Source organism: Rattus norvegicus, chromosome 6 (assembly GCF_036323735.1).
Source record: "Rattus norvegicus strain BN/NHsdMcwi chromosome 6, GRCr8, whole genome shotgun sequence".
In the NCBI taxonomy this organism is placed as follows: domain Eukaryota; kingdom Metazoa; phylum Chordata; class Mammalia; order Rodentia; family Muridae; genus Rattus; species Rattus norvegicus.
Genome location: NC_086024.1, coordinates 131,152,081 through 131,158,731, shown reverse-complemented (window position 1 = coordinate 131,158,731; position 6,651 = coordinate 131,152,081). Strand labels below are relative to the sequence as shown.

The 6,651-nt window shown below is 47.5% G+C and overlaps 1 long non-coding RNA gene across 1 annotated transcript; it reads right to left on the bottom strand.

The window, feature by feature from the left end:
• Window positions 1-240: 240 nt before the first annotated feature.
• Window positions 241-6,070, bottom strand: LOC102554026 (uncharacterized). Its single transcript, XR_355100.5, has 3 exons — window positions 5,771-6,070; window positions 4,616-4,868; window positions 241-779 (listed from the first exon to the last, which is right to left on the bottom strand). It is a non-coding gene; the product is annotated as an uncharacterized LOC102554026 (long non-coding RNA).
• Between the last annotated feature and the right edge of the window lie 581 nt (window positions 6,071-6,651).

Genomic DNA, 6,651 nt, shown 5'->3' with positions numbered 1-6,651 from the left:
TCCTCCCAGGGTGATCCTCCCAGGGTGATCCTCCCAGTGTAGTCCTCCCAGAGTGATCCTCCCAGTGTGGTGATCCTCCCAGTGTGATCCTCCCAGAGTGATCCTCCCAGTGTAGTCCTCCCAGAGTGATCCTCCCAGTGTGGTAGTCCTCCCAGTGTGATCCTCCCAGAGTGGTCCCCTCAAACCACGTCTATAGGACACACTGCTCTAGCGGGGAAGGAACAGCACCATCTACCCAACTTGGTTTTGTTTTTCTTTGTTTCATTTTGGTTTTTTAGCAAGTTCTGCAGACAATGAGGCTCAGAGAAGTCCCCAGCCTTCTGAGGATGTCCCTTAGCCTCTCTGGAACCCCTTCATGTGACTGTCACTGCTGCCTCAGAGGTGAGTTCCCTGTGACAGCCTCAGTTCTGTAGAGAGCCAAGCAGGATCCCGTGCTTTGAAGGGTACGTCTGGGGGGAGGAAGGTTCGGAGCTGGCAGGACACACAAATTCATCTTCATAAGCAGCTACTGCAGAAGACCAGACATTACATTTTTCTCTGATTTTTCTCCATCATAAGTGGATCCTTGGAATCCTCAAAAAGTTAACTGTATAATGACCATGTGTCCCCCAAATCCAGTCACAATGGGTTTCAGGTAGATAACTTCTCCATCGAGGTCCACAAGGTTCACAGCAGTACATTTCATAGCAGCCACAGACAGGGGCAACAAGTCAACCACAGAAGATGAACAGACATGCTCTACACGGTAGAGTAAGACTCGGCCATGAAAACGGATAAAGCTGTAACAAAGGTGAACAAATGCTGACATTTATTTGAGCCGACTCGGATCCAAAGGGGTCAGTCACTATGCGATGCTACTCACAGACTACGCAGGCTGGGGAGATGGCTCAGTGGGTAAAGTCCTTGGAACTCAAGCGTGAAGACTTGGGTTCAAACCCCCTAACCTCTGAGATGCACATCTGTGGTCCTGGATCTGACAGAAGATGGGAGAAGGGAGAATAGGAATCTCAGGGCAGCTCTGAGGAAGTTCGTGAGCACTGAGGACCAGTGCTCAAGGTTGCCCCCACACCTATGTGCTGTTTGACATATATGCAACCACACTCACACATGTAGGCACACATCAAGGCACGCCCACAAAGATTTATGGAAAAAAGAAGCAGTAAGTCGTCACAAGAGTAGCAAAGGATGCTGGCTCTGTTCTGGCTGGCCTTCCCGATCTGGGTGACATGGGCTCTGCAGCTGGCTTGCTGGCCTTCTAGGGTGCGTGCTGAACAGTTGTAAGGAGAGGTGTAGAGCTGCCCCTGCCTACAGGCCTGCAGCTCCGGGCAAGGGGGATTGTGGGACACAAGATGTCTGTTGCTGACAAAGGCAATTACCGAGCCCAACATGGAGAACCTTATTTTTCCCCCCAGTTGTGAGCTTTAAAAATCACTGCATCTAGAAACTAGATTTAAAATGCATCCATTGTGAAGTAATTAACTTTGTCCAAATGAGGGCCGTTCAGAACCCGCTTTCTTCAGAGACAATATTGAGCCTGGTGGATTTTTTTTTCCTTTGCTTTGTTATGTTTTGTTTGGCTTTGTGGGTTTTTTTTCCCAATAAAGTTTTTATGGTCAAATCACCAAATTAAAAAAAATCTGATTTGATACATTTGGATTCTTTCCAAGAACTCTGCCAAGGCATTAAGAATTTTACCCTTCCGTTTGCGGGGAAGGAAACAAAAGTCTCATTTCTGCAAACCGAGAGGGTTTGCAGCCACAGGAAACAGTGTTAGGAATGTCTGTCTCCAGCCAGAAAAGGCAATGACAGCAGTCAGGAGTTCTGGGCCCTGCCCTCCCTCCAAACTAAAAGATGGGCCTAAAAATTGATAAAATTGCTTATCGCAGGACAAGGGCAGGGGAGGAGGAGTGGGGAGGGGAAGGAAAAGGAGGAAGGAGAAGAAGGGGGAAGAAGAAAGAGGAGGAAATGAAGGAGAGGAAGAAAGGAGAGGGTGGGGAGAAAGAGAAGACTTCACTGACCAGACCCCTGACTGATGTCAGCCTAAGAGGGTTTCTACATGATTGGCTCACCTATGCAATTCCAAACTTCTTACTATTCTTTAATTTTTCCCATTTACCAAGTAAGGCATCCTGACTCAGTGACCCAGATACCCTGGGTACAGCTGGGCAGATGAGTGGTCAAGGTCAAAACTATCATTCAAAGAAAGCAGATTGAGCCCAACAACAGTCCCCCTCCCCCGCATCTTTCCGTTTCTCTCTGGGAACCATAAGAGCTGTGCTCCCTGGGGAAAGTTCCCTGCCTGTGATGTTTCCCAACTCTTCAAAACCTCTCTGCCTGTCTTCAATGGTGGGAGGTTTAGAAAGAAATGCTGGGCTGTCCGGGAAGACCACCTGGAGGGGAAATCTGAATGTGTCTAGGGCTGTGCAGTCTGGGCTGAATCCCTGACTGCCCTGTCCCAACCACAACAAGGCTAAGTCCAAAGGGTAAGTGCCTGGCCCTTTCTCCTAGCACAGAACCCTGGGAGATCTGACTCTTCACAAGCGCCCAGCCCCTTTCCTCTTGTATTGCCAAGGGAGACCCTGAAAAGAGGGAGAGCCTAGCAGATATACCTTGGCCCCTCGGAGGACTCTCTGCTTAACTCAAATCAAAACAACTCAAACCCCAGCTACTGTTTGCCTAGCTGCCACATTTCTCCACTTCAGCAGGCTGCAGGCTGCAGGCTCCGGCTATGACAGGCTGTCTTTCAGACTCCAGCAGGATCTGCCAAAGCCCCAACACACAGGCAACCGGTAAATCAAATACCAGCAAGCTAGGGGAATCCTAAACCTTCGGTTCCCCCACCCTGCAGAGGTCGTGAGGGCCCAAGTGTTCGGAGCCCTGCCCACATCCCTTTCCTCAACCGTGGCCCCTAGCATATTCTCAGGGCAAGTATTGAAAGGAACCAAAGAGGAGAGGGGACACCGTCTAGTCAACAGATGAAGGACCCTCTCAATTCAACTAGACTCAAAAGGAAAATGGAAAAGACCCTCGCTTTTAAGTGTTTGGTGATATCTGTCAACCCCCACACAGATTCGCTGCACGCATCATTGAAAGTAAAACAGACATTAAACGTGCAGGGCACATCTTTAAATCTCACACCCTAAAAAGCTCCCTTCGAAACCCAAGATAAGGTCCTTTCCGAGGAAATGGTGGTAACCTTTTTCAATCTACCTGATCCTTCTGGGGAGTGGGCGGGACCTGGCAGGTTCAGGCACAGTCACAGCTATCCGTGCTGATTACCATAGCGGGTATTGATTAGTACACAATGTCTGGGCTGTGATTTTTGACCATAACCTGCTCGTTTAATGTCTCGCACCAACTTTAGGGAGTGCCGACTTCACTCTTGATTACCAGATTGATTGTGGCTGTGCTCCTATGACTAATGACAGCCAGCATACCTATAAAGACCTGACCGAGGACCTGTTCTGTGCTGCACTGCACTGAAGGCAGAAACGGCACCATAAAGTCATCTGCCGATGCCACCGAATTATCACAATTTTACTTCTAGGAGACGATGTTTTTATTTTTTAGGGTTTTCTTTCTTTTTCGGATGCAGACAATCAGAGCATTATAACTTAGTTCAGCGTTTCTGGAAGACAGACAGAGAGATAGTGCTGAGAAAGAGGCTGCCCATTTGCAGAGAGCCCTGTAGAAGGGTACAGTAAGGCTCTCTGTGCCTGGGCTAGCAAGCAGATGTGGTCCACTAAGAGGAGCACCTGTCTGCCCCGTGCACAGGTCCTGCAGTCTATGCAGGGACCATCCCTGTCCCTAGGACCCTGACAGGCCCTGCCTGGGGAAGGCCCTGCTGCAGACACCCTCAGGGACCACCCTGATGTACATGGCCCACTCCTGTTTGCCATGATCTCTTACAGACCCAGGCACCGGAAGAGGGATTTGATTGCAACCTCTTGGGTCTAGACAGAGCCGTGGCCCGTCCTTATCAGCCTAAGCCTTGAGCTGTCTTCCAAATTCTCGGTTACATTGGGAAGAAATGAGTGTAATTTACTCATCTGCAGCTATCTCTTCTTAAACCGGCAACATTTCCAAAAGGGACGAGGTTTCCGGTTTCACCATGAGTCTGATTACCTGATGGACAATCACCACCTTGGGAAAGCAGCGGGGAGATTCGGGCTTGCCAATCTGAATTAGCTGACAGGTGAATTCTTGTTCTGGTCCTATTGTTTCATCAGGGGAAGCTAGGAGAGAGTTTGATCTATTTCTGAGACGTGTGTGTGTGTGTGTGTGTGTGTGTGTGTGTGTGTGTGTGTGTGTGTGTGTGTTCGTTCAGGGCTTGATATCTGGGTGGCTCAGGCCTTGAGAAATATTCACAGCTGCACTCCTCCAGTGTCCAGTGTTGCACCCCATGAGGGCCCCAGCCCAGGCTCACAGCCTTGGCTGGCAAAGGCAGTTTACTGCCAGAGCCTCATTGGTATGCTAATGCCCAGAGCGGCCTCAATTTGCAATTCCCCCCTGGAAATGGTATTCAGAAGTCTGCTACTCTGTTCTACTCTAGGTGGAGGATGCTGGGAATTTTTTTCCCCTCCTCTTCCTGGACAGGCAGGCAAAATAAACTTACCTGTGTTGGCAGCAGACACACATCACCTCCCTGAGGCCTTCTTTGGTCTGCACAGGAAGACACTGTACGGCCAGTTAAAATACTCATACTGCCCTTCTCAGAGCAGGGGGTAGGGGTGAGAAGGCCCAGTTCTGTTTGCAAATTGTTATCCACAATTACAAATTTCTAGTCTTTTGTGCAAATGGTGATTTGGTCCCAATGTCTCTCCCAAGCATGGGGGAAGGGTCTGCAAGAGATAACCCCTTTTCTTTGCCTGTGCAAAAAATAAAAAAAATAAAAAAAATTAATGTAAAGTTTACCCTGGGAACAAATGATTAATGAAGTGTGTTCAGAACACCCCAGCTGTTCACCACAATAGAAGAATAGTTCGATGTTTGGGGTCCCGAAGCCAACGACGGCAATTGACTCTTTTGAAAAAAAAATAATTTTTTTTTGGAGGGGCCAAAAGGGCCAAGTGATTAAAGGGTTAATATTCAAATCAGAAATTTGCAAGGCCTGCATAATGGGAGCGCCACCCTCATAACAATAGGAATTTTTAACAATATCCAGCCCTTGTTAGCAAGAGAGTTACAAGCACCGAGGGCAATCAGTGCGTCTTGTCAGTTTCTTTTTATCTACCATCTCCAACCGCCGAGGAGCAGAAATGAAGCACTTTGGAATTATCAATTTCAGCCACATTTGCATAACAAAGCCCCCGAGGAAGAGGCATGATAAATGTAAAGCGCCCCTCTTGGAAAAGGAACTGTCAACCGCGCCCCGAAAGATTCTCCGACCGACTGCATTCTCCCGGACCGCAGTCAGCGAAAATAGAATGAAAGCATTAAAGAAAGTCATTCTCTCAGAGAGAAAAATCTCCCCCTCTGCACAGACAGCGCTGGAAGAAATGACATTATGCATATGAAAATGTCCAGAAAGATGTTTGATTTATGTATGCATTAGATGCAAATTCCATTACGGTGCGCGCGCTGTTGTGTGATTTGGCGCTGAACACATCAGCGCCCTGATCAGATCTGATCTCATTAATTCCGACAAGGAGAGAGAGAGGGAATTGAGAAGAATTTATGGCCTGGACACTTGAAAGAAGTAAATTGTAATTCTGTTTAAAGCTGTAGCGAACCCTTTAAACACCTTTTATTATAAGGAAGCAGTACTCACTTTCCCAACATTGTAAGGACTCTTCATCTTGCGTGGGGGCTTCTGGTCTTCATTTAGGGGACAAAAAAAATGCTATAACCTATTTAAAGGGAAACAAAAGCCAATAAAAATGTCTCTTTTGGAGCAAATTCCAGCGAAAGGCTCGTGACAGTAGATCAAAGGAGAAATGGTTCCTCCGAACGATTGGGTAAATGTTTGGCTCTAAAGGTCTCCTCTGCCTTTTTGTTTGTTTGTTTGGTTTAGTTTGGAGCTTTAATATTTTCAAATACGACACTAAAGAGTAAATGGGGATTTTTTTTTATGGAGCTAGTAACCAATTCACATTTTTTAAAACGTCTTTAATTGCTTTACGGAGGAATGTGCTACGTGAAATATTCCAGGAGCGATTACAGTGGGAAAAGTTGTCTTTTGAAAGCTCGAGGCACCAGAACCGCCTGCAAAGATCAGTCAATTTCAGACCCGAATTAATAATCATCATGATAATCACCCAACTGCCAAAACAGTTTTCAGAGAAAATATATTTTTATAGGGGAAACCGCGGATTGCTCCCCGCTATCAATACTGATTTCTTATCTTCCCTTTGCCCGGGAACACGACCTTAATAAGTCGCTTCCTCCTCTTAGGAGCTATAATCACCCTTCATGGGTGAGATGCCCTATATTTACTCCAGAGGGAGTGAAAAGCAGAAAGTGTCTCAATATGTTATGGCATCAAGAAATCATGGTCCCTCCCCCAGCTTTCATGACCCCCCGGGGTGCAGCTTTGCCTGGGAGAGTTCCGCTCGCCTCGCGCGTCTTTCATCTTCCAAGACTGTGATTAACTGTCTTCTCCCGGCCGGAGGTGGGGGGCAGACGCTGGCTTCGGAAAACCTTAGTTACCGA